The sequence below is a fragment of the Xyrauchen texanus genome, chromosome 30 (assembly GCF_025860055.1).
Source record: "Xyrauchen texanus isolate HMW12.3.18 chromosome 30, RBS_HiC_50CHRs, whole genome shotgun sequence".
Classification (NCBI taxonomy): Eukaryota; Metazoa; Chordata; class Actinopteri; order Cypriniformes; family Catostomidae; genus Xyrauchen; species Xyrauchen texanus.
The window spans coordinates 36,436,597-36,461,189 of NC_068305.1; the positions used below are offsets into that span (position 1 = coordinate 36,436,597).

General features: G+C 36.3%; 1 protein-coding gene across 2 annotated transcripts in view; it reads left to right on the plus strand.

The window, feature by feature from the left end:
* LOC127623698 (kelch-like protein 29) overlaps nt 1–24,593 on the plus strand; it is a 309,133-nt gene that overhangs the window by 71,271 nt on the left and 213,269 nt on the right. Inside the window, exon 1 of one of the 2 annotated variants that reach the window (XM_052098153.1) lies at nt 19,715–19,749. The exons of the other annotated variant lie outside the window; for it this stretch is intronic. The gene's annotated coding sequence lies outside the window, so the exon portion shown is untranslated. Of the gene's footprint in view, nt 1–19,714; nt 19,750–24,593 lie in introns of those variants that run through there. 2 annotated transcript variants of the gene reach the window in all.

The window sequence follows — 24,593 nt, forward strand, 5'->3', positions numbered from 1 at the left end:
GCAGTGGTGAGGCTTTCTGTGGAGTCATTAAAAAATTATGTGGTCCGCACGGTTCAGCACCCGTGTGCCGCTGTAGTCACGGGTCACACAGAGTGCATTGCACATGCACGTTACTGGACCAGTTTGCATGCCAGAGCACGTCACAACACACACATCACTTAACCTGCGCGAATCCCGCAGGACCACGGTCACGTAACGGTCATGAAACAGTCATTGAAGAAAGCCAAAGGCATGAGGCAACACGGGTTGTTTTCAACATAATGATGTGATCAATTATCAATACGCATTACTTCATGGCAATCTCAAGGATTTTACTAGATGACCATTAATTTTGGATGTCAAAATTCCACAAAACGTAAGCATTATATGTGTAAACATGATTTTAATTTAATAACATATCTTACTTAAATTTTGTAAAGTTATGTACAATATTATAACTTTTTTGTCATTACAATGAAACTATTCAATCCTGCAATTAGAACTTTACACAGTTAAGGTACAATTCTAATAAACTACAATTCAATTGCATGGAAAAATGTCCCCCCTTAAGGGCAGTGCTTTTATGAAAGCTTCTAAATGGACTCAACCACTTCTCGAATGTATAAATGCACTGATTTGTGCAATGCCAAACAAATATTTGAACTCTGACCTTTGGTTTATTCATCATTTTATGGGGTTTTTAATATGGTATGTGGTGAAACAGTAAATGCAAAACGTGTTCAGCCGAGTTGAATGCTGGAGACCCATTTGAACATCTTTCTATTTTAAGGGCACATGTAAATCATTTAATAAGTTGTGAAAGTAACACAGAGTGGATGAATGCTGTGCTGTTCTCTCTGAACTGTATTGTATTTGTTTTTAAGGACAGTAAGCTTAAATAAGAAACGTCCTAATAACCTTCTAAAGGTAATGTAGCTTTATGTGAATCTTGAGTGTAACTTCGATCTATTGTGATGGAGAGAATGATGTTTTCTGTACGATTCACATATAAACATGAATATCTTGACATTTACTTTAAATGTCACATGGCTGGTGTTGGTTCCATGATACTATACTGCTTCTGCCAAGTTACTTTGTATAGAATGCAAGAATGGATGGAAAAGTTATTTTATTATATATTTCTATTTCTATTTTATATTTTAATAATAATAATAATTAATCATTTTTAGCATTTCAGATTCTGAGATGATGAAAATTTTAGTCGTGCCTGCTTACTAAATTTATTCTAAAATCAATTGAAAATATAGCTCTCAGAAAACTTTTCCAGCCGTCCTTCCATCCATCCAATTCCAATCAATAAAATATTTAAGGAATGTTCTGGGTTCAATACAAGTTAAGCTCAGTCAACAGCATTTGTGTCATAATATTGATTGCCACAAAAATGTATTTTGACTCGTCCCTCCGTTTCTTAAAAAAAAGCAAAAAGCTGGCTTACAGTGAGGCACTTGCAATGGACAAATTGGCCAAAATGGCCAAAAAATGTTGTTGGGTAAAAATACTCAATGTTTCAATGGTATAGCCACAAGACATAAAGAATATGCATGTAAAAATATTTTTTATATTACAATCACTTCCTAACCTTTTCTGTATAAAGTTATAGCCAATTTCAAAATATTGTTGCCAAGACTTGTATTGAACCCGGAATATTCCTTGAATAATTTTGCATATTGTTAGGCCAATGCAGTTCATGGTAATATAAACAGATGTCAGCATTTGATTTTTAAAGGTGCACTCATTAATGTTTTTCCCAATTAAAAAGTTTTACTGTTCAAGAAATGAATTGTAATTTTGAAACGTATGTATAAAATCATGTCCGCTCACATGCGATTAAGACTTTAGGCATATCAGTTACCTTATTCTACAAGGGGGCTGCAATTTAGAATCACATGACCAGCTGAATACCACTCGCTGATCGTGAATAGTGAATTTCTACAATGGCATCTGAAACTGAAAACGATTGATTTTAAATGATGCTGCATCCACACCACTAGGTGTCACTGTAAATCCAAGATGACACAAACAAAAAGTTACCGAGTGCACCTTTAAGGACATATTTATTTACTTTTAAAAGATAATTCCTGTTTCGGTGTCGGCTATGTAAAAATATGGAAAATCCATTGATTATCCAACAAAACATTGCAATTAGAGTGTTTTATTCACTGTACATTTTTTGAAAGACTCCACTAGAATTCAACTGTGAAACATTTTTCTAATGTCTTCCATAATGTTCTCCCCTCAGCATCAAATGCTGATTCTAAAGAGGCTTAGGGGAAAATCACTCTAGTTTGCTTTACAGGAAAATGCCTTTCTCCCTTAAACTGCTTTCAGTATTTTTATTTTTTTTACTTTGACTTGCTGTAACATGAGCGGAATAATGACTATGACTATGAGTAGTATGAGAGCAGGATTTTTAGAATTGAGCTTCATAGTAGAGATCACAGAGTGATAAAAGAAGTAGGTTAGATGATTCATGAGACCTGTATATACCGGTATAGTATAGAGGGCCATGTAATAAATATTGGCCTATCAAAGTAAAGAGACAGTAAGAGATCTTCTCTATGCTAACATTTGGAATAAAATTAACGCATGAACCCGGGACTTGCAGAGGGCGTACGTGCATATATCAGCTGTGGTGATTAGCCATGAACTTGTTGTACATCTCAATCTGTCAGTGAGACTGACCTGGCACATTTTTGTGTGCTGGTTGCTTGGATATGGGGCCGGTGGGTTATGTTATTTTTCCTCCACTGCTTGATGTAGTACCAGGAGAATTAATTTGGTGAAAAATTCCATGTCTGGTAGCCGGTGTACAGTGGGGCTGCCAGGAGGCAGGGGATTGTGAGGTCACGGAGAGTTCAGGAGGGACACTTTGTCTTTTGGGATGCTGAGTGGCTTCTCCTTGTGTACCCAACATTCTTGCTGTAACAAACCAATTCTCCATGGGTCCCTCATGAGCCTGCAACTGTTGTGAAGGAAGACCCGGTGATGTCACGTTCTCGACTTGCCCTTGTGTTTTTGTGAGTGTACATAAAAAATACAGGTCTGTTGTTGAGTTGGGGAGGTGGAGATTTTAAGGGCTTTCTGGCAACATAATAACCTGAAAGTTCTTAGCGTTAGTGCTACATCTTGTTATAAAAATCCCAGTGCATTTCAGGCTGACTTCAGCTGAATTTTTTGAATGAAAGTTTTGGACCATATACCTGACAGTCAGCAAATATTATTACACAAGTCCCAATGAGGATAACATATACCTGAAACATGTTTTAAAGGGAGTTAAGAATTGATGTTTACTGTACATGTGTAAGCATCTGATATTTTATGAATATCGCATACTGTTGTATCTATAACAACTTGCAGTAGATTCAAGGTATTTATTTGATCAGTAGGTGTGTTCCCTGTGAATCACAATCATGACCTTTGTCTTATCAGTTACCAGCTATAGAAAGATATTTAGGCAGCGAGCGACTGTGATTAGGATTGATACTAATGTAAGGATGTGCACGAGTAATCTATTAATTAAGTACTCATTGACCTACTAGTAAAAACACTACTCGAATATTGAAATTAAATATCGTGGGCAACAATGAAACCGCTTCTCTCACCTAAATCTTGCCGTTACAACTCAATGCATGACGTTGCTAAATATATATTTTATCCAAAAATAAAATTGTAATTTGTTAAGTAATTTTATCAGTTGAGAAGGTTTGGAAAGTATGTGTCTATGTGAGTGCAAAGTTTTTTTTTTATTGTATTTTAGTTTTATTTTTGAATCTAGATGTTGTTTATACTGTACATAGTGCTCATTTTTTCATATGTGAAACAGGTGCAAAGGTTTAACTTAAATTGTAAATTCCAAGTAATTGATTATTTTTTTCATGGGTTAAAGTACTCAACTATATAAATATCTAATTGTCTGTATTTAAAATACATAAAATGCTAGCTATGAAATTAGCCTTAGCAAGACAAAGGAGTTGGCCATTTTATTAAAAAACAAAGAAATAAACAAACAAAAAATATTAATAATGTCATTTCGACCACAGAATTCTGTTAAACACGATGCATAATTTGAGATGTGCTGGAAACCTGGAGCCTGGTATCATTAAATTTACGTTACCATTGCAGCATTTTGTGCAAAACTGAAATTACGTGCTTCATTACACGTTTGTTTGCAGTTTTAAAGTGAAATATACAATGGGGTGCGCCAAAAACGATCGAAATGAGGTAGTAATCAGACAAGGTTTTTAAGGTGAATTTTATATGGAGGTTTTAATAAGTAAATGTACCTCCCTAACCTAGAAGTCTACCCTAAACTAGACTTGCCACGATATCATAATTTTCACACCGGTACTGTGTTTATGTTCAAACCGACTAACACTGGTATTACCACTGGTTGGAAGCTAATTGGAACTATGGGGTAATTTGTGTTAAGCAATATCCTACACAATAATGCAGGGCAGCTTCATTCAAACTTTGAACTTTGTTTTTGTTTATTTTTACCAAAAATTCAAATGAAACTGAAAAACATTAAGTGCTTTAGCAATGTGTTTTGTTCATCTTTTTGAAAGATGGCTTTTCAACATCTGTAAGGGGCAACGTCTCTTAAGCAACGAACCTACTTTATCCGTGCATTCTCTCCATTATGGGCTACCTGTCGGGTATTTCGTTGTCTGGGAAAATACATCACTTATTGTGTGTTGTTACTGGTTTAATGTTGGTGTTATATTACCTTTCATCCCAGGACTCAGTTTAGCTTCTTCGGAAGGGTAATGACTTTGAATGTGTGTGAATAAATCTGATTTGTTCCTTCCTAGGGCTGGGCAATATGTAAGAAATATGTTCATGATATTTTTAGTTTTTTTTTAAATCACAATATCCACTTACATCTTCAACCCTCTGGCTGAGGGATCTGTGAATATTGTTGCTTTAGTGATTTTGCATTGAAAATTTAATTCATTTACAGATGTTTACATACACTTAAGTTGAAATCATTTCCACTCCACAGATTTTATATTAGCAAACTGTAGTTTTGGCAAGTCATTTAGGACATCTACTTCATGCATGACATGATACATTTTGCCAACAATTGTTTACAGACAGATTGTTTTACTTTTATGACTATATCACTATTCCAGTGGGTCAGAAGTTTACATACACTAAGTTAACTCTAAGTAAACTTAGTGTATGTAAGTAAAACAGCTTGGAAAATAAAAGCCTTTAGACAATTAGCCAGTTAGCTTCTGATAGGAGGTGTACTGAATTAGAGGTGTGTCTGTGGATGTATTCTAAGGTCTACCTTGAAACTCAGTGCCTCTTTGCTTGACATCATGGGAAAATAAAATAAATCATCCAAATCATCTGACCTCCACAAGCCTGGTTCATCCTTTGGCACAATTTCCAAATGTTGAAGGTACCATGTTCATCTGTACAAACAACAGTATGCAAGTATAAACACCATTGGACCTCCAAAGTTGTGGCAAAATGGCTTAAGGACAACAATGTCAAGGTATTGGAGTGGCCATTACAAAGCCCTGACCTCAATTCAATTTGTTGGCAGATCTAAAAAAGCATGGATGAGCAATGTGGCCTACAAACCTGACTCAGTTACACCAGTTCTGTCTTGAGGAATGGGCCAAATTTCCAGCAACTTATTGTGAGAAACTTGTGGAAGGCTACCCAAAATGTTTGACCCAAGTTAAACAATTTAAAGGCAATGCTACCAAATACTAACAAAGTGTACGTAAACGTCTCCCCACTGGGAATGTGTCGAAAGAAATAAAAGCTGAAATACATAATTATTTCTACTATTATTATGTGGCTCAGTGGTTGAGGCTCAGGGTTACTGACCAGACGGTCGGGGGTTCAAGCCCCAGCACCACCAAGATGCCACTGTTGGGCCCTTGAGCAAGGCCCTTAACTCCAGGTTGTTCCGGGGGGATTGTCCTTGTAATAAGTGCACTGTAAGTCGCTTTGGATAAAAGCGTCTGCCAAATGCATAAATGTAACTGTAAATTATTATGACGTTTCACATTCTTAAAATAAAGTAGTGATCCTAACTGACCCAAGACAGGGATGTTTTCTATGTTTAAATGTCAGGAATTGTGAAAAACTGTTTAAATGAATTTGGCTAAGGTGTATGTAAACATCTGACTTCAACTATATTTAAAAAAAGAAACATTTTAACCAAAGACAATTCTAAATTCAAATTGCACTTCAAACGAAATGAAAAAGCAATTAAAATAATGAAGTGGTCAAAAAAACAAAACAAAAAAACATCAACATATATAACCACCTTTCCATTTACCGTCACGCAAGTATGCATCTAGAACAAGGGTTGGGAACCTATGGCTTGTGAGCTACAAGTAGCTCTTTGTTAAAAAATCAAATGGCTCGCCGGGTGTCTCACCATTCATCATCAACACGTGAAACTTTCAAGAGATAATTTTCCTTCAGAAAGTGTGGGTTCGATTGCAAAGATTGAAGTCAATGACACTGTTTTGATTTCCTTTCTCCCGAACTTGTTGTACAGCCTACTCCTGGTGAACAAGGTTTAAAATGAACACCCCGCCAAATGAGGATTTTTCATGCAAAGTATTTTGCTGATGTACCAGCCACTGTGGAAGGTGACCTGTAAGACTTCATGGAGTGATATATTACAAGAAATTGGACACAAAGATGCATGTTTGATTATTGTTTAAAATGTATTATTATTATGTTTGACAAAACGTGATTATATTTTGAAGAACAGACAAAAAAATATGTGTGTGCAGTGAGCTTTGTTGTTCATGAATGCAATGAAAGTGCTTCTCTAAAACACGTACATTCATTGAGTTCTGGGCCTTGTTCACCAATAACTATTGATCTTGTTAAGAGCATTTTCTACGAGTTATTTTATGAACGTTTGTTTTTTTTATGTGCACCCAGGGTGTGAAATAGCACCCACCGTACTCCAAATACAACAAGGCTCAATCCAGTTTGCGAGCTCCTTGTCCAAATGCAGGTATTTCATGTGCGAGTAATTTTGCTCATCTAGCCACAACAGGTGGGTGACCTGTAACATCTCGGAGTGACACATGACAAGAAATGCTGTTAGTAAAATAGACACATATTTGAAGAAACCCACTTTATTATATTTATAAGGGCAGACAAAAGAAAAGCGTTATCACTCCTTTTTCTCTCTTTCATTCCTCTGAAAACTGTTTGCAATAATAATGTAGTCTATGAGAATGCTGCACATGATCTCCGATCATCTCGTGAGGTGCTGTGAGTTTCGCTTTATTTCCACAGAGCAGTTCACTCATACACATTGTGAACGCAACTCTGCAGGTTCAAGACACAAGATACGTTCAATACAAGACACGTTCACCTTGAACCTAAAATTGAGTTCTATTTTCTTTTCTTTAGGCAGCATTAACTGTATTACCAAAATGCAAAACAAACACATTCGATGAGAACACACATTTGGCAGCATTTCTTACAAGGGAATTTATTAGGCTTATTTATTAGGCTTATGATTATTATAATTCATCTTTACATTTATAATTGTTTTAATAGTTCTTAATTTGTAGGTTATTAGTCATTTTTGCATATTTGTTTGTTTTTGTGTTTTTGAGTATTCTATGGACAATATAATCATTTTATTTGATTGAAAAACTTGTTTTTGAAATTAGTAAATTATTAGTTTGTGCGTTTGTGGCCAGACTGGTTTGAACTGACAAAGTCACCGGTAATCAGATAACGCTCTGTACAATTTTAGTGAGAATAATAGCATCTCAGAATGCTATTCTGATATGCGGGTAGGTTACTGTTTTGGTGGCACGAGGGGGACCTTATTAGGCAGGTGGCTTTAATGTTGTGGCTTATTGGTGTACATACACTGTTGGACATTGTTAGTTAGGGAGACTTTACTTTTTAGAAGTCCATAGTGCTAAAAGTGCCCGAAGTTGAAGAAACACCTATTTACATAATACTCTCTCTATATATTATTCACTATATATATTGCATATTATAGAATTACTGAAAAAATAAGAGTGAATTTAACTCTTTATTGCCCAGGTTTACCCAGGAAGCTGAGAGTGAGATTATATGGGAGTGGGTGTGGCTTTGCAGAAGGGAAGCTGAGAGTGACAGGCAGAGAGAGAGAGAGAGAGAGAGAGAGAGAGAGAGAGAGAGAGAGAGAGAGAGAGAGAATCAAAAGTGAGACTGAATGTCTGCCACAAGTTCTTTCAGCATACTTCTCGGCGCCTCGTAAAATAAAATGAATTGATTTGATGGTTTTAGTCTCTCGGATGCATCACGTCGAACAAATGGCTTCTGTTGCATTTGTTTATCCTTTGTCCAGAATGTCTGTTTGTATGTGGCCATTTCAATGTGGTATGTGGGTTTATTCATAATTGATGTGTGTTATATGGCTTTTGTGAATAATCTTTGGTGTAGAATGACTGAATGACATTTATAGTTACCCCATTGTCAGAGTGTGTGTGTCTGTGTGTGTATTTGTGTAACTTTGGAAGCACATTTAGATATAGTGGGGCTTAGAAATCTGAGTCCACATTAAAAATCTATTTATCAAAATCATATTTATACCTAGAAAGGGTATTAGGATTTTGGAAAATATATAAAAAAGAAACTTTATGGTGTAAAATGAACCGGAACTATTTAAGATTCTGCACTTTTTCTAGGTTCTGTAACTAAAGAAATAAGGAGATTTGTGACATTGATCATACTAACTCTTTTTTACAATAGGTCAGATTATTTTCCTTGCTGCCATTCAAGATTTTTAGAACATTCTCAAATCATGCTGGGATAACATGGATCATCAGGTTTTGCTTAAACTTGTGCAGCCCATGCCAGCATGAATACTAAACTATGATGTGAAATTCATGTGAGTTCAGTTGAATGTCACTCAAATTATTATGCTTCTAATATAATTTATAATAATAATAAAAAAACTGTATTACATGAGAAAGCTAATACAAGGCTACTCGTGTTTGTGATCTCTAAACTGTCCATGCTTGGAGTGTACACAGTATACAATAATAATCTGGTAGATGCAAGAAAGCATATCTGTGTATATGAGACAAAATAATGTGAACTAAAAACTAATGAAGAATAATAAATTCCAAACACCGTTTGAGTCATTTTGAAAGCCCTGGCCTTTCCCGAAGCCTTGACTAATGACCTCGATTTCTGGTTCGGCGGCACACTTCATGCCTTATCAATTATGAAAATGTGCTTGAAACACTGCCGCCCATACCGCACATCCTCATGCTTCCATTTTCATTCAGTCTTTCCATTGTTCCTGTTACTTCTAGAGTTTGTGCTCTTTATCTTGTATTCCTAGCTTTCCTTAATTTGATATTTTGTGTTGATAAAGAAGTGCCAACGGCTCATTTACTCGCATAGTTTCACCTCATCTTCAGGAGACAATCGTGGCACTCAGACTTCAGATTTCATTTGTATTTGCCAAAGTGTAGATGACAACCACACAAATGACTATTTCCTTTACTGTGCCTTTCTTTTATTTTGTAGTCGAATGGGAATTAATCAATCATTTTTGATCAATATTCTCCTTGACCTTCAAGTTCTGCGATTTTGTGGATTTATTTAGCTCTGTGAAATATAATTTCCAAATTAACGAGAGAGAGATAGAGAGAGAGAGAGAGAGAGAGAGAGAGAGAGAGAGTTTACAAGCTCAGCACAAAGTAAATAGATTTCTTTCCTTTTTTAATCTTAATGAAATCTACAGGATATATTTATCAGTAGTTTTTTTCCTGTACCATTATATTATAATATATTATATTATATTATGGATTCAGCATTATGCATTACTCACAAGCTGCTTTCTAGAATGTCCTTTGTGTTCATCTGTATAATCCACAATTCAATTTGTCTCTCTCTGATTTTTCTCAATATCTTCGGCCCCTTGCATGCTAACTTTTAAATTCACATCCTGCGTCTATAGAGTTGGACGCTGGCTCTGGTCAGAACTGTGAAGCACGGTGATGACCACTCTGTACATTTGAACTGTTTGGCTGATTTTAAAAGTTGGTTGGTGAATAAGAAAGTGAAAACACTTTGACCTTAAATTTGATCGGCAGATAAATGCGGTTGGGAAAAACAGTTTCTTTCAGTTAATATCTATTTCAAAGCTAAAATCTATCCTTTCTTTTAAAGATTTGGAAAAAGTTATGCACGCTTTTATTTCCACCCTGTTTGGATTACTGTCATGTCCTATATTTAGGTATTAGTCAGGCCTCTGTTTCTCACTTACAGCTTGTGCAAAATACAGCAGAAAGGCTTTGAACAAATACCAAAAAAGGGATCATATTACACCTGTTTGGCATCAATACATAAGGAAGTGGTGGTGGCGTAGTGGTCTACAGCTCATAACTGTTAATCAGAAGGTCGCCGGTTCGATCCCCACGGCCACCACCATTGTGTCATTGAGCAAGGCACTTAACTCCAGGTTGCTCCGGGGGGATTGTCCCTGTAATAAATGCACTGTAAGTCACTTTGGATAAAAGCGTCTGCCAAATGCATAAATGTAAATGTAAATACATTGGCTACTGATAAAATATAAGGTGCTACTATTTGTTTTTAAAGCCTTACATGGATCGGTGCCAGTGTTCATTAAAGATCAACCTTCACCAATCCCAAAGATCTTTGCGTTCTACTGACCAGCTGTGCCTCTGTTCCTCAGTCTCGCCTGAAGTGCAAGGATGACCGTGCTTTTTCCGTTGCAGCCCCTAGATTGTGGAATGATTGCCTCTGTCTATTAAATCCACTACTTGCATTGACGCTTTTAAGAGTGGCCTAAAGACTTATTTATTCACATTGGCATTAGAATAATATTTTAATATTTTTAATGGTAATTATTGTGGTAATTGTTTTAATCTATGTCTTTTTTCCTTGTAATGTTGTAAATGAACATCTCTGTACAGCACTTTGGTTTACTCTTGTGGTTTTGAAAGTGCTTTATAAATAAAGTAGAATTGAGTTGAGAACTTGTCATTCTCAGATGGTTGTAATTGTAATTGTAACAGCAACCGAAGCTCCATTGTTGAAGGGCAGCGAGAATTCGGTCACGCTTTTCACAGTCAATAAGTGAATGCCCAGAGGAATGGAGTGTGAATGAGTAACACGTTTGTCCCCAGTATCAGTCTAATAAAGAGGCTTTCTACAGGTGTCAGGATGTGAGGGGCGGGAAATGAGATTGCGCAGCGGCCGGTTTACCGAACGCCCTGCCGTCTCTGCGGGATTATTCGTCTGACGTGCAGCGTCATGCTCCAGGAGTCTGAGAGCCGGACTGTGGCGAGAGAGCGAGTGAGCCAAGAAACCGTTTTGGCAGATTGTTGGCAAATAGCCCAATGGAGATGCTAGAGCAAACACCCTTCAAAAACACAGTAACCTTGTTTGAGGTAGGGACTCAAAGTGTGAAATTTTTATCAGAGTTACAGAGCAAGGAACCAAACAAAAGGAGCTCAAACAATAACACCAAGATTTTGGAGGGAAAAATTCCTAAACTTCCAACAAACGCCCAATTGGATAGTGAGGTTGAGTAGTGAGTTTATTTAAATTGTTTGAGATTTATTCTTCTGTAATACTTAAATATTTTATTTATTTTAAATGCTACCCAAAAAAGACTCCAAAATGAATTTACTAATCCTCATGTTGTTCCAAAATTAAAGAATTTATTTTCACCTATGGAACCCAAAAAGGAAGAAGAATGTTAACCTTAGTCACCATTCACTGCCATTTGAATTTGTTTTCCACACAATGGAAGTGAATGGTTACTGATGTTAATTTCTTTTTCTGTTCCACATAGAAAAAAATAAGTCATACGAGTGTGTAAAAAGATATTGATTAATCAAAAATATGACAGAATTTAAATTTTTGGGTAAACAGCCCCTTTATGATTGACTATTCATTAGTCATTAAGACAGACTATTGACTTGCCATTTTGAACACATTTAGTTGTGTATATCCCCATATAACATATTTACAAACTAAACAAATTGTGAAAATTTTTGATGTGCAAAATTGACTAAATCATTCATTTATTTATTTATATATTTTTATTTACTTTTGTTTTATTTTTGAAGAATTATTATTATTTTTATTTTATTTTTTGTATTTTTTCTATTTTCTGTAAAGCTGCATTGGTACTACAGTATATGTGTTGTACAAAGCACTGAAGTAATTGAGTTGAATCATTTTAAGTTAGACCATTTTATTTTGAGTCCCTATTGGCGAATGGAACAATTGCGAAACAGGTCACGTTGGAAAAAGTGTTAGCGTGTTTTCTTCATATCACACCATCTTGAATGTGTTCCCACTGAATATCCATTAGATCTCATAAATATAGCTCCCTCTTTGACAAATTTTCCACTGGACTGAATATAACCTCAAGAGGCTTGAGACAGAGAGATAGATAGAGAGTGCTTTCGCGTCTGCATTTTATACCCGGCTCCTGCGACTTGAGCTTTAGAGGTGGGTAATTTATAGTTTGCTATCAAATGTGGCCCGCTTGAGGCAGCAGGTAAAAAGATCTCTATAACACGTAAAAAATGCAAAGACCGCCAGCATTCTGGGTCAAGGGACTACTGTCAAAACGGAGAGTGCCCCACCACTGAATGCGATAAATCAGTTCCCCATAAAAGGTGTATTTCCACACTTTAACCACTTTTTTATTTTTTTTAGTTTTTATATATATATAAATGTTGCTGCGTATGATGAATTTGATTCTCATCTCGATTTGCATGCTGGGATGTTTTTGTGGAGAAAGAGGGGGTTAAAAGGCCATTATATAGTCCAGAGTTTGTTGCCTCTATTAGCATTGATTTCATAATCTCAGCGAGCCACATTTAATACTGTTTCAGCCTTTGACTGTTTTTCTTTATGACCGTACAGTACCATCAGGACATCAGTAATCCTTTCGACCTCAAAATTTCAGTTGCATTTGTTCTATCCACCTTTTTCCTGAACGCAGAATTGTTCCATGATTCGCAACTGAAGCCTGTTTTCATTTTCCGCTCTTCAGTGTTTTAACTCGCATCGACATATGTTTTAACAAATAGTGCAAATAATATAACAGGGAAATCAGAAACAGTAAGTAGACTTTTCTTGAACTGAAATTGGTCTGTGCTTTTCAAAATGCAAAGCACTGACCCAGTGGCCAAAGCAGTGTGTTGTTTGGTGTTAATGGGCATGTAATACAGCCTGAGGAATGCATATTTTAAAAACTGTGCTTCTCAACCTAACCTACAGTGGAGTAATAATTTAATTTTAGACTTTTAAATCAAATCTTCCTGATTTCAACACAGGATCCAAACCTGCTGCTGATGCAACTCACTTTTGGTTGCATCATAGGGGAAGGTAAACACACTGGAGCTGATGCAATAGATATTGTAGAAAGTACATTCCAATTCACATTATTGTGTGAATATTAAATGGGCCAAACATTATATGATTCATGATACAAAGCAACTTATTTTAATTTCTCAAAAGAACCATTTGGCCTATAAATGGACTGACGCCAAGCAAGAGTGAGGCTTCAAACCTCTGTATTGAGATTTTTTGCCCTCTTACATGATATGGCTGATCTCGTATTTTTCTAAAGAGGTGACACAGGTTTGATACATTGCAAGCCCATGAGATTTGACATCAGATTGGGCAGACTGTTTGCATGGATGTGGCTACACCCAATTTGTATGAGGATGTGCTCTTCTCGGCATCATGACTCAAACTGCTATTTGACGAAAATACCATTCTGCAGCAGCATCTGTCTTTTTGGTTTATGCTGATGTATGGGTTGGTTTTTCTGGACATTCTTCTGGACATTTTCACCATTAAACTGCTATCTGCTGTAAGTGTGGCAAGTTTTGGACTAGTTAAATTCTGATAGGCCATTGGGGAGAAGATGCAGAGTTCTTTACATGAGTTGATTGTCCTCTTTTGCCTGCAGCTTTTTTTGCACATTGTAGTATTTGGGTTCGAACCTTGCTGCATTTTGCATCATTAACATAAGTACCACATATTTAGGCAACAACAGTGAAAAGCACTGTTCGTTTCACTATAGGGCTATGGCTAACGATTATTTTTGTTTATTTTGATTATTTTGATCTGTCTGTTGGTCTGTCTGTCTGTTGCTCTTGTAACAGTAGCCAGCTGGTACATGATAGATGTGCAGTGTGTGTAAACCTCACTCCCCTGGTCTCAAGAGGCACACGGCTGTGCGGCTTGGGACTGTAGCCTTTAGCCTCCTCGTTAGCGCACCTGCCTCCGGTTTGAATCCCGCTCAGAGTGGGTCAAGCAGGACAGGTTACACTCTATCATTCTGTCTGTATGTATTGCTCCATCTATTGTTCTGTCAGTCAGTCGTTCGATTGATTGCTCTGTCACTCTGTTGCACTATCGCTCTGTCTGTCTTGCTCGCTCTGTCACTGTATCTGTCATTCTATCATGCTTTCTGTCTGTCAGTTGCTCACTTTATCTATCAATCTTTTGCTCTATCAATCTGTCTGTCTGTCTCTTTACCTCTCTATCTCGTGCTCTATCTATTGTTCTGTTTATCTGTCTGTCTATCGTTTGCTCTATGGCTCTTTAACTCTGTTTGTCTGTCGCTTTATTGCTCTATCTGTCATTCGATCTATCTCTGTCTGTCTGTCTGTCATTTGCTCTATCGTTCTACAATTCTATCACTTTAACTGTCTATTTTTTCACTCTAGTGCTCTATCATTCTATCACTCTGTCTGTCTGTTGTTTACTTTATTGCATGCTCTATCTATTGCTCTTTTGTTGTGTTTGTCTGTGTCTATCACTTGTCTATGGCCTCTGTCTGTCTGACTGTCTGTTGCTCTAACTATCTATCTGTCGCTCGCTCTATCACTCTTCTGTCTCTGCTCTGTCAGCTCAGTCTGTCGCTCTATCACTGTCTGCCTTTCTGTCTCTGTCCGTCACTCTATTGCTCTGTTTGTCTGTCTAATGTGTCTATCTATCGCTATTTTTTCTGGTCGTCTACCTCTTTCTTATCTGTATATTTCTATCTGTGTTCCTCTCTCTGTTTGTCTCTCTCCACCTCATTTGAGCCAGGAGGGCACATGTGGTCCGTGGCATAGGTGCCCAGCTGCAGACTGTTAGCAGAGCCTGTGGGATAACATTCGCACTCCTAAAATAAAGCTTCTGCTCGATCTTTCTCCCTTCCTCCACCACATAGAGCTACGGTTCACTTCATAATGTCCCATCATCTATTGTTCATGTGTTCATTTAATTATACAACCTTCAAAGTCTACCACATATTATATCCCAGGATGCATTAGGAGTGCAGCTATAGTGGGGCTAAATAGCATACATGCATTAATTCAAACACACACACACACACACTATCTCTCTCACTCACTCTGTCAACTCTCCTCTGCTCATATGTCAGCAAATATCCTACCAGCTGCGCCTTTTCTTATATTGAAGAGTACTTTTTTTTTGTTAAGTCTCTTCACTGTTTTACATTACAATGGGTGCTATTCTTTGGTACAGTGGCCTAGCTGGAGAGATCTCCCAGGGAATTAATCTGCGCTTTCTCCTCCCAGCCTATACAGCACTCAAAAGCTTGTGCCCTCATAAAGAAATTTAACTGAATGAAAGTGTCGCTTTTGCTGTCTCTGTGGGTTTTTTGTGCGTGTTTTAGAGGCAATGTTGGGGAAGCTACTTTGAACTGTTGCTTGCCAATTTACATGCATAACAAGGATGGGTGATACAACTTATTTTCTTTTCGATCCAATACCAAGCACTTTCAAGGCCAATATTGCTGATACTAATACAATACCTCTATTAAATGGATGTTTTTTTGATGATTTCTGTGGATAAAATGGGTAAATATAGTCATTTAAAACTATAAACAAAAGCCATTATTATTAACTTAAAAAACTGTGACACTGAGTTATGTTTTGTTTATCATTTGTTTAGCAACAGTTATACAATATATAACTATATTATATACTATAATTACAGATATATAACATTTAGTTCCAGTCCTGGAAGGCAGGTTTGAAACCATTTTAAGTAGCGGAGAAAAAGCTAGACAAAATATCAGGCCATTTTGTGCCTAAATAAGTTGCATTTAATAGCATCTTTCTTTCTTATTCTTTTTATACCTTCTTGTTAATATAACGGTTCTATAAAAGCAATATCACACTCGCAGTTTAGCTGTTGTACTGGATATCAATAAAAGCTGTTGTTAATACCAGCCCATAGCTGTCCACTCATTTTAAGGTGAAGTGTATTATTTCAAAATCAACCTTTGAATGTTTTACATATAGCTGTCTCGGCATACTGTATTATAATATGAAGTATTTTAGTATCACAAAACACTGTCCCCTTTAAGAAGACTGGCATGACCAGTGAAATTGGACTGAATGCTCAATCAGTGGACTCTCTATTGTGTCTGTAACAAGAGGGGGGTGGCACAAAGACATTTAAGAAAACATAGTTACACATTTTAGAGATTTGAAGTGTCATTGAACTCTCATTTTCAAGATGTGTTGCTGCAATCATTACCTCTGTGAGAGTGTACGTAATTTGGGATCTGGATCTGCCGGTTGGATGACTCGAGTGGCTGGTGACTCTTTTTCTCTTGTTCATGAAAGGTTTGTCTCATTGCAGAACAAATGTTTGGTTTGTTTGAAGTGACTGTTAAGCTATTAAGAACAAAGAACTATCGCTCATTTTCATCTCTCTTTGCCGTTCTCTCTGTCTGTATTTCTCTCAATATTCAAGAAGCGTTGATGGAATGGTAAAATCTTTACATTTCCAACACAGTCACAGTAGTATAAAAGTGGATATCAAAAACAGATACCAATTCATGATGCAAATATTTGTGACGGCATCGCATTTGACAACATTCTATTAATAAAATGTAAAATCTTAAATATCCTAAAAAGCATAACACATACAATAATTAAAAAAAAAAATATATATACAAAACAAAGTTTCAGTAGAGTTTGTATGTTAGTGGTTTGTGCTGTATTAATAGTAGAAGTGATGAGAAGGGATGCATCTCGTTTGATGCATCACATTTATTTATTTATTTTTTTTGCATTTGTGCACTTATAAATTCTATTTAACCATCTAAGAGTCTAAATATGTGTTTGTTTTCTGTGCATTGTCTCTGACTGTGTTCTGAAGTGAGTGGGAGGTGATGACAGACACTTACATTAGGAAGACAGCTTTATCATTTTTATTGCTGTTTGGAGATTGTATCCTTTATGGAGAATAAGTTTGCATTCAACAATCAGAACATGTCTTAAGAAGCCTTGAATGTTTGGATTACATTGCAGGTTTCTGTTTTAGTAAGTAAAAATAGCTAAACTATCGCTCATAGTTATATTGTGTGTGTGTGTGTGTGTGGTGTGTGAGTTTTAGTTGTAGAGGTACAACTTTTGTCAACCTTCCATTTGGCTGATTTATTTATTTCTTTATTCTTGCATCTAAAATGGGATTTTTAGCACTGTGGTGTGATTTCAATGGGATTTATAAATATTAATAAGAATGCCATTTGCAGATGCTGAGATTGGAGGACAGAGATTTCAAAATGCACAACTCATTCTGCCTTCATATGTTCCAATAACTGATACTCGTGCTTCTGCATGAGTCCTTTGAATACGTACACTATACTGCTTCACTAAAATACAAACCATTAATACTAAAAAGTAACCTTCTACTGACTTATAAAATTTTTTGCTCAGATTTGAAACTTAACAGCAGATTATGCAAACAGAATATTTCGCTTACATAAACTCATTTTCATCATTTATTCACCCTGATATCATTCCAAACCTGTCATTTTGTTACCTTTTTTTGTGAAACACATATGGTGATATTTTAAAGAATGTGTCAGCTGCACTTTTCCAGACAGCAAAAGTGGATGGTGATCTATTGGAATGTCATAAAATTCTGTATCTATACATCGATTACTGATCAGCACGTTATTTTGTCGATACGATTTTAAGGTATCAAAATATTAACATTAGCAGACATTTAAATTAGAAGACAAATTTGTTTGCTTTCCAGTTCACTGTCAGTTGTCCTTCCATTTAATGTAATAACTGAATTCACAAATAACTGTATAGGCTATATGAAAGCTTCATGTACACATGTAGTGATGGCTTGAGGGAATAATCTATGTCTTTTGATTATGATTAGGAACGCATTGAGTTCAAAAATGTATATAATATATATTTATAAATGTATCAAATATATTTGCACTCACAGGTGCAATACAATCACTTTAAAGGTGCACTCAGTAATTTATTCCTCATTTAAAAAGTTTAGCGCCTACGTGGCACATGGGGGATGCCACGTTAGAATCTCCTGACCAGCTGAATACTGCTCGCTTAATCTCAGTAACCGTCCTGTTATTTGACCCCTTTACTCATTAATTAAAGTAGTCATGGCTGACTGTGAATGCTAAATTTCTACGACGGCATCTGAAACTGAAAACGATTTATTTTAAACAATGGTGCATCCAAGCTGTTAGGTGTTTGTGTAAGTGCAAGATGACACAAAGACAACGGTTACTGAGTGCACCTATTTTTTTTCTTTTTCGTTTTGAGTGAACAATTTCTCAAACAACGTCATGCATCCACAATGCCAACGAATGCATTGAGTTATAACAGCAAGATTTTGGTGAGAGAAGCTGTTTCACGTCAGGCAAAGGCACTAAGGAAAATCAAATTGCAATATTCAATTCTATTCTATTTAATATGATTTTACTAGTCGAATATTTAAAGCCAAATGAGTTCTTGATTAATCGATTACTTGTGCACATCCCTGATATAAAAGCTATTATTGTATCAACCTGGTACCTTGTATACACAATAAACTGATGCACTGCTACAAATATCTCAAAGTGCTTGTCAAGATTATGTTAAAAAAAGCATATTTCAAGTCAAGAATAGAACCTAGAACAACATTGATATTATAAATTATGCTAATTTAGCTTAAATCTCGCATGTTTTTAGTTTTTGGTCTGACTAATGTGGATATGTGTTCTCTAATACACAAACAGGTGATGCTTTTATCAAAACTGTGATTTGCTCTTGCAATCACTTGCAATGCTCCAATCAAAAAAGGTGATTATCTCCTTTTCAATTTGGTGTAGTGAAAATAACTTTGGCGACATTTTTGCAAAATGAAATTTCGTGGTTCATTACACGTATCATGCAATGGCGATTTCACAGGCTTCTCTGCTGGCGTAACAAGCCTAATAAATATTTTTTCATCCTTTCATTCGCATTGACCTTTATGTATTTTCAATCGCTTTCCACTCTTAATTCATCTACAAAAGGAAAAAACAAAATGTTTATCCAATCAGAAGTAACATTAATTTATTCCTCAATGCTTTCGAGATTTTTGTACCGACAGATTATTTAAAATTCAGACACAGTGCCTCTCTGTTGTCCTAGTGTAGCTGGCAGAAGTGTGTGTGTGTGTGTGTGTGTGTGTGTGTGTGTGTGTGTGTGTGTGTGTGTGTGTGTGTGTGTGTGTGTGTGTGTGTGTGAGAATCTCGAAATCTCATTGGCAGAGTTTTTTTTTTTTTTTTTAATGTGTACATATTGTTTGAATTTTTGCTTTCAGGAAACTGAATGCTCAGGACTCATCAAGCTCTGCCATGTTTCCAGTAGTGTGAATCTCTATAAGAACATCATCTGCTTGTATCATGTCAAGATATTGTTCTTTCAAGGAAATGGTCTCAAGGTATTCCCTTCCTAAAAGCTCCAGTTCTGTATGCTTTCTCTTTTAAAATCCCCTTGCATCTGAAAGAGAGAGAGAATAAAAGAGACAGATGACAGAAGGAGCACATTCATTGCTGAGTGTCAAGTGTTCCAGTTCAGTCTGTCTGCCTGCCTGTCTCACTCTCTTACTGTCAGTCTTTCAGCATGTCTCATTCTCCTGATAACTAAGCTGGTGGAAAAGGCTCATTCCAATTTATCAGATAACATATATTTAAAAAAATCTTTCCTCACTGTGAAGGGTACAGACATATGTATATATTATGTTCAGTTTATTGTGCAACCAAAAATAACCAGAAAAAAAGTTTTGGTGCATAACGTGGTGTTTTTTTTTATCTGTGACCAGGCCCGAAATACAACAGGGACTCTTATTTTGAAGTGTCTGTGCTCCCGGCTCACACAAACACTTGGGTGTTTATAATGACAGTTTTAGACATATAAGTCATTTTAGGCTTATGGTTAAAATTACTTGTTTTAAAACATCAATTATTCAAATTCATGCATCAGACGTTAATTTTGAAGCTACTGTGTTTTTAAAAAGGCATGTTGCTATCACAATGCTAAAAAAGGACTACAACTAACATCAGTATATGGACTACGTTCCTTTATATAATGGATGAATGTTGTAGTCCTTGTTTAGCGACGGGTTAGCAACATGCATTTTTGAAAGATACAATGGCTTCAAAATCCTCAATTAAGGTATGGCTGTGTGTACTTTATGTTCTAGAACGAAACGTGAATGTATCATGTTATTTTCACCATAGATCTTGGGCAAGGGAAATTCCTGAGGGACCTGATGGTGAACTTGCCTTCCGGGTTTGCCTACAAATTTATATTATGGTTTAAAAGCTACTTTACAATGCAAACACTTAAGTAAACAATGTCATATGACGAATATGAGCAGTAATTCATCAACAGTGGAGTGATCACTTGTCAGTCCGGTATTATGGTAATCTGGTATTACACAAAATCCCTTTTCTCTAGGGACACCGTAAGTCAGAACCAGCTTGAGCATTAACATGAAATGATGATAAAATTATATCTGCTTAATAACAAAACCTCTACAGAGAGCTAATTTTTATAACCTTACTGCTCTTTATTTATTTTCAATTTAGACTTTCAGTACTACACTGTTGCTGCGCGTCGGCTCTAATCATGAAGCTGTCCTGTCAGTAACCTGCATTCACCTCTGTCTGAAAAAACAACAAACAAAAGAAAAACACTCAGCTGTCATGTTCTCCCTCCGTCAGCCCTATTAAAAGGATCACACTATCACAATTAAAATGACCCTCACACACACATAAGCAGACACAAGCACGCACACACACACACACTCTAATTCTCTCATTTTCTGTTAATGGAAACAGTGTGTGATTGTAGAATCCACTTATTTACTGGATTTACTTTGCCTTGATGAGCGTGTGTTTGCGAAACTCCTGCGTAGAATTAAAACTGAAAGCTAATAGGAGTTTTTCTGTTCAATGCATTGCGTGCCGGGAATTTGCCCTGGCAATGCACAGATAAGAAGATCATGTGGCTTGTGTGAATGTTTAGCATAGCGGTGTGCATATAATTGTTCTGATCTGATAAATGACATGAATAATTAATGTGGTGCTGTTAATGTGCGATACAATTATTTCAGTGGTGTCATTAGGGGATATTGTTTGTGTGTGTGTGTGTGTGTGTGTGATTACTGATGTGTAAGTACATGGGATGGATTCAGGTTCTCATTTACTGTTGAAATACAGTCATCGTTTGCAGATTGTGGTCTGCTCACTAGATGAGTATGTTTTATCCGATCCTAATGCTTTGTCTGAAGTACTGCGTTGTGGCTTTCATCTGTGGAATGATGGGGAACTGGCAGCCACCAGCTAACATGAGGAGTATAGAGTGGTGTAGTCATCAATTAGTTTAGATTAGATAATAAGTCTCAAATGTATAGTGTATTTAATATATAGTGAACAAATACAGTGGGGATGGGCTATGATGTGACACTCTTTTTGTTTTGTCCAGATCAATAGAAATGTTCAAAAACACATTAAACGTGCTATTCACACAATTCAATTACTTGAATATACCTCTTCTATGAGGAACAGTTTTAGAGTTCAAAATCAATTTGATATTTTTTCTGATGCTTAAATAAAAACAAAATGTTGTGTGGTGTAAACATTTGGAATATTAATGAATAAATTGATAAAGAAATAAATAAAAAAACATAAATCTTATTAAAAGCTGAAATTCGTAAAAAAAAAAACAAAAAAAACAAGTGTAGAGTGGTGCATTATAATCTTTTGTTTTATTATCATTTATTAAAAAATAATATTATTTTACAATATTGGCATAAATGCCATAAATAAATAAATGATTAAAACAAAACAGAGAGGAGAAGCTCTTTAGACCTTCAAGACTGTGCTTGAAATAGTAATTTTGATATTTTTATGAAAATACTCATTTTGTTCAGGTCATATGGAGTAACTCTGAGAAGACTTCTTGAAAGCCTTGACTTAAAAACGTATTTTAAATTAATGAATCATTTCTGTACATTCATGTATCCAAGGTGCAAGGAAAGTATTTTAATACGTCCTAATTGATGGTAACACCACATTACATTTTGAAATCACTTAATTTGCAAAACCATCCTGTATAACACGGAATCATCCTGTATTTAAGAAAACAAACTAGCTTTGTTTGAATTCTATATGGGGTGTGATTGTCCGTATTTTAGCGTCTCACTCAAATTGCAGAGAATGCTTAAACCGAGAGAAATGGACCTGAAACACACACCTTTTTGTGTAAGCCAAGGGCGAGTCTAGCCCCTTTTTAGGGGTGCTTCAGCACACTTAAGAAGGAGCTCAGCACCCCTAAAACTTGGAGTAAGAAATTTTGTTATTCTAAAATTTTTGTTCGTCTTTGACAAGGTTAAATAATGTCTAAAACATACTCCGTAGTTTGTGGTTTAAAATGTATGTGTTAAGGATGAAAATGAAAACACCCCCGCTTAGCAAATGGTATCATCCTCTTCTCTTCTTCTACTTCTCCTCTGTACCTGCACCGCTCAGCACGACCGTCATCCAACGCGAAACACACGCAGAGGGAGAACCCGTTATGTAGTGTTGTGAATCAAGTTGCTCCAAAGCTGTCTCACACTTCTTTCCTTTGACCTAGAGTTGTTCCGATTCCGAAACCATATCGGTGAGTACTGGAGTCAGTATCCTGAATCACCATGGTACACCTATAATAAGTGTTTATTTTCGGACTATTTTAGTCCAGCGGCTCGCCGCCGCTGTGGAGTAGCACAGCACCTGGGTGACTCGTCCATGGTCATAAATGGAGAGAAGTAGCGCCGGTTACAATGTTCTTCCACAAGACGCATGCAGTTCTGTTTATTAACTGCTAGAGCGTGAAACAAAAACAGCAGCGCGACAAATAAACTGCGTACCTGTGTAGTGCGTACGTGTGTCTCTGTTGGTAAAGTTTATCGTTAATTTGATACTAATTTTAACAATCGGGAGTCATGTAAACATGACATCACGTGCGTCTTTTCTGGTCAGTCATCATGGAAACATGAAGCCCTGGCGTTTGGACCAGAGTAACATGTGCATGTAAACATATATCACTGTGGCTTTTTAAATGAATTGTTATTCATTCTTAGATTTATATCTGTTATTTTTCAGATGTGGCTGACTATCAAACTAGACAATAAAAGAAAGTTTAATGTTTTTCTTTTGCTGTATTTATTCATTCCTCACACACAGAGGATTTAACCTGAACCAGGCTTAACTCCTGAACTCCTAGCATTACTCTCTCTCTCTCTCTCTCTGTGTGTGTGTGTGTGTGTGTGGCCTGCCAGTGAGCAATGGACATATGACAGTTCTTTAAAAGAAAAAAGACAGATTCAGGTGAGAGACTAGGGACAGTCCATAATGACCTCTGTCTTGTTTTTTGTTTTTTTTTTGTTCTTCTGAAAAGTGTTAAGCTAAAGTAACAGATAATGCAAACCAGCTATCTGTTGTTGTATCAAATTACTTCTCTAGGCAATGGTCCCCTGCTTTTATTTATTTTATTTATTTCAAACCCTCAATGGAGAATACAGCTTCTCTTGTGAAAGGAATTTGTGATTTAAAAAAAGTTTCTAAGCCCAATAATAATAATAATAATAATAATAATAAAGACATTTAAAATGACACGCCTCTGTGTGCCTTTTGATCATATCCTTAGAATCTGTAGATGGTCTCCATAACATTTTTGTGACATGACAAACTGACCTCATCTCTCCTGCCTACAATATATTTGTGTATGATTGTCAGTGCCAAGGGAAAGAGAGGGAGATGGAGAAGGAGAAAGGGAAAGGGAGAGCATTCAGGAAAAACCAGGTGAGGAAACAACAACAATAAATTGACATATAGTGAATAGTGGCAAGCAAAACAGTAACTACTCATACTCCTATACTAACTTATTGGCATTAAGTAGCCTATATTACATTTACTTTTTGTAACATTATTTTACACCACATTTTTTCGTAATAAAGGAGGAGGAAAACAACAGGGAGAGTCCATTAGGGATGAGAGGGAATTGACTAGTGAAAGAAATGAAGAGACAGAGGGAGTGCAACATAGAGACCACCAAGCCAAAGCAGCAGAGACAGAAGAGAGCTGTTCAGACTTAGGGGATAAGGACACTGGTCCTAAACAGTTAAAGCTGTCTCAATACCCTCATACTCAGTTTGGCACACAAAAAAGAGCCTTTCAAGATCCATTTTTTTGTAAATAATTTACAGAAGATGAATTACATTTTGTTGTCCAAGTACCT